Raw genomic sequence first — 4572 nt, forward strand, 5'->3', positions numbered from 1 at the left:
TGGCGCATGGTATTTTAGGCACGAGCGCCCTCTTTCTGGTATAGCTTGGATTATTCGAAACAGATGCAAGGTCGTGCTCCTACTACAGTCTCCTACTGGTAGGAGCACGAACACAATATTATACTAATTCTCCTATTAGTAGGAGCATGAATACCTGTATGTACTGATTTTCCTACTGAAAACCAGATGTATGGAATAGTATCATTTAGTCTAAAAAAACTAAAACACAGGTGGTCTAAGAAGCAATAGGTCATGCAGCCTATCAGTATAACGCAAAAGTATTCTGAAATGTAAAATTTAGCAATATGCGGAATAAAATTATGAACAGATAGAGATGGACCTGAAATAGGATTTATATTCTCAGAGTATGTAACCAATGTGGTTGATCAATGAAATGACATTGGTCTAAAGAAATTGTAAACTTAGTACACTGTCATTATAAGATATTGACAATTTAGAAAGTGGTTCATTGTTCGAATTGGTCTCTGGTCACAGTGAGAAGTGGTCAATTTAGTGAGAAGACGTTATGAAAATCATCATCATCATCATGATCATCTCAGCAGTAGGACGTTCACTGTTGGACAGAGGGCTCCAACCATAACCTCCAGTTGCTTCGGTTGGCAGCGGCCCCACCGTGGACCCACGGCTTTAACCAAATCATCCGTCCATCTCGTTGGTGGACGTCCTACGCTGCGCTTGCCGATCCGCGGTCTCCACTCGAGTACAATACAATACAATACAATAACTCTTTATTGCACACCAAAAAACAGTAAACAGTACAGAGAACACAAGTATATACATAGAGATTTTCTAAGGTAAGCAATAGGCGGCCTTATCGCTTCAGAGCGATCTCTTCCAGGCAACCTTTACAAGGAACAGAAATAAGGAATACATTTTAGCAGTACGAGTACTTTTCGGCCCCAACGGCAATCCTATACTTTGCGGAGGTTCACAATATCAATGAACTGAATCAATTGCTTTGCTCACCCGTGACTTTATAATAGCTACGTTTATGCATGAAATGTGTGTTCATGCAGTTCCTCCACCTGCACACTGTCGGAATACGCACAAATCATCAAACACATCTATCACCACCACCACACTACACTGACGCGTTTCGAACTCGACCAGATCTCATCTTTAGAGCAACACAAACGTTCACCATACTACCAGATGTTAGAAATAGTAAAAGATATAAAGATATTATTATAAAGGTCGTGGGTGAGCAAAGTAAATATTTCAGTTCACCTATAGGTACAAAAATATATTATGTAGTACTTACTGTACAGTCACCACCATAAGCGTGGAAGCTGTCTAGGTGCTGAAGAATATCTGAACATGATTATATTTTTATTGTGCATTACGTAAATGCGTGTTCCGATAATTTTTAAATGTTTAGACAGCTCCGCTATGTGTTGTGGCGTCAGTACGAATATATCACGAAATAGAAGTATGCAAATCACGTAAACGATATCTTGAGCATGAAAGAATAAAACAAAGATAATTATAACATTTTTAATAATAGGGAGACTATTTTACAAGGTCCTAAAATTACCCTTACCTACTCACCCATAAAGTAGAGGCAGCATCCAAAATAGATCTTGTATACTTAGCGTAGTTCTTAGCAGCAGTAAAAAAAAAAACAAAGTAGTTGAGATGGCTGTTCTACTTTTGTCATTGATAATTCCTATATCATATAACTTAGATTGAGAAGTGAGTGAGAAAAACTGCAATCCCTAAAGAAATTAAGTCTTAGAAAAATAATGTCTATTGTCTGCTGCAGTGTGGATGTCGTCGCTCGATCGTGGGATTTACAGCTAATAATTAATTAACTTAATTTTTGACTATCTTTTACACAGTAAGAGTTAGGATTCTAGTGTCTTGGAGAAATTAACTTCGTTTGACTATAGTGCCCCCTCAAAGTTAACAATCAAAAATAACACGGTGTATAATATCTTTATAGTGCAGACATTTACAGCTTATAGTTTTACCAAGTGTCTAGGTATGCTTCATCGTAATCAGTCGTAAGTCTATTCATGGTAAAAGTTGTATCTTTATTTTATAACAATAGATTTCTTAAAAACAAAAAAATAATTATATTCACGATTCGATACTACATGTTGTCTTTAGTGGTTATACTTATATTTTTGTGACAACCTATATATTCCTCAATTTAATCCGCAAGATCTTGTAAAATCAAAAAATATTGAAAGTCATAAATAATCAAATCATATAGGTAACGAACAATTGACACCTCACTGACGTCACGCCCAAACTGAAAGAGACGTATATATTATTTGACAATATGGTACTGTTTTCGATGATTGTCATTTTTTGAAATAAGAACGGTGGTTTAATCAATCTGTAAAGGTATTTAGTACTTATGTAGCAAGAGGTGTAAGTAACTGTTGAATCTTCGGCTCCTATCCATGAGACTACCGGGCCCAATTGCATAATAGGTAAAGTACAAGCTAAGAGTATTGGTGAATTTTAATACAAAATCGCTAATACTATTAGCTTTGTACTTTGTTATGTATTACGTACTTGTCTCAGAAAATAATTTGAAGTCCATTATGAATCTGAAAAGTTAAATATATTTAGTGAGCAAAAACAGTAAAAGGAAAGACAAACGAAGGAACAAAATAAAACTCATTTATAATTTTAAGTTTATCTTTTTTTTCCATACATTTAGGAGATAATTCTTAATAAACCGGCCAAGAAAAAAAGTCATTTGATCAAAAACCTAAACCTGCTCCGCCAAAATAATATCTTCACTGCTGCGGATCGAGCGAGTGAAGCGAGCGAGATCGATGTAGGTGGAGCGGATGCGACTCTGTTGGGTCAGGTTGAAGGGCAAGGGCGGCGAGTGAGGCGGCAGCCCGGCCTCGACCTTCGTTTGGAGTTTTTTTTTATTCAGACTTTTATCATAGAGAGAGAGAGAGAGAGAGAGAGAGAGAGAGATCATAGAGTTGACTTTGCGAGTTCGTTTCGTCACTGACGCGTAACAGAGGGATTTTGCTAAACAAGTGTAGTGAAATGAAACCGACCGACTGCGAGTTTGATTCGCGCACAAAGGGTTGCGCACCATCTATACAATATGGATTGGACATTAGCAAAAAAAGGCAAAAAAAACACGTTTGTTTTATGGGAGCCCTCTTTAAATATTTATTTTATTCTGTTTTTAGTATTTGTTGTTATAGAGGCCGCATAATCTGTGAATATTTCAACTGTCTAACTCTCACGGTTCTTGAGATACAGCCTGGTGACAGCCGGACGGACAAACGACCAACGAAGTCTTAGTAATAGGGTTTTGGGTACCGAACCATAAAATCGAGTTGACCTTTTATCTTATTTTGTAATTTCACTAAACTGGTGGAGGTTTATAACTTATTAATAAGAGTAACGTTACCTACTGTATGACTGACTGACGGATAATGCACAGCTTACTCGACTGGAGATATAATTGACGGGTCCCTTCGTAATCCATAATATCGTTTGTCCTAAACTCAAATGCCATAACACTTTTGCCATAAACACTTTTGACATATCCTATTTTTGCCTTAATGATTTTTGTCCTAATAATCATAAGCCATAATATTACATGTCCTAATACTCTACATCCCTAATATGTTTTGTACTAATATAGTAAGACATAAAACTTACGAGTAATAATATTAAAATCCATAATATTAATTGTCATACAGAGCACTTGTAGGTAAACAGCGACTTGCGAGCCAGAAAAGTATATTACGTTACAACTGAGTTCCCAACAGTGACGAATCGGTACCAGAAAGTAAGTTAGGTTAGGTTAGAACTGCGACTCTACAGAAACGAACCGCAGCCAGAAAAATAGGTTAGGTTAGAACTGCGACCCTACAAAAAAGAACAGCAGTCAGAAAAGTATTTATTTAAAATTATTTATAAAGTGGCCTTTTTTTAGTGTATTATTTTTACTACTATTATATGCAATTTCCCGGGATAAAAACTATCCTATGGCCTTTTCTGGGACTCAAACTATCTATGTAGGTACCGAATTTTATCTAAATTGGTTCAGCGGTTTTGAAGTGATGGGGTAACAAACAAACAACAGACTTACAAACTTTCGCATTTATTATATTAGTGGTAAGGGGGTGATTCAACGGGTGTGTGAAGTTTCCAAACAGTTTAGTACAAAAGTGATTATGTCAACCAATATTTGGACATGTAGTATAAGGACATAATATGTTAATTAGTACTTACGAAAATTAGTGCAAATAAGCATTAGGATATTCAATATTAGGAAAAAAAATATGGAATGACATTATGGCAAATATCATTATGACATAAGTTGTTTCTGGATTCAATCATTGTTGGTTGTGGGTGTGGGTGTATGTGTTTAGATCAAAATTGTCATTCCACACGAGTGCTGGAGCCTGGATTTATCTTTGGCAACAGAGAGCCAAATATAATTTATTAGGACTACGTTTAGTTTACAGCAGGTGGTGATCAACAGTAGTTCAGATTATTAAGCTCAACAAATTGTACATGTACACACACACACACACAACACTCTTAAACTTTGACTTCATAAGA

The 4572-nt window shown here is 36.2% G+C and overlaps 1 long non-coding RNA gene across 1 annotated transcript; it reads right to left on the reverse strand.

The window, feature by feature from the left end:
• Positions 1 to 2029: 2029 nt before the first annotated feature.
• Positions 2030 to 3089, reverse strand: LOC141440800 (uncharacterized). The gene is made up of 2 exons (XR_012452751.1): positions 2545 to 3089; positions 2030 to 2275 (listed from the first exon to the last, which is right to left on the reverse strand). It is a non-coding gene; the product is annotated as an uncharacterized lncRNA (long non-coding RNA).
• Positions 3090 to 4572: the final 1483 nt, after the last annotated feature.

The sequence above is a fragment of the Choristoneura fumiferana genome, chromosome 23 (genome assembly GCF_025370935.1).
Source record: "Choristoneura fumiferana chromosome 23, NRCan_CFum_1, whole genome shotgun sequence".
Taxonomy (NCBI): Eukaryota; Metazoa; Arthropoda; class Insecta; order Lepidoptera; family Tortricidae; genus Choristoneura; species Choristoneura fumiferana.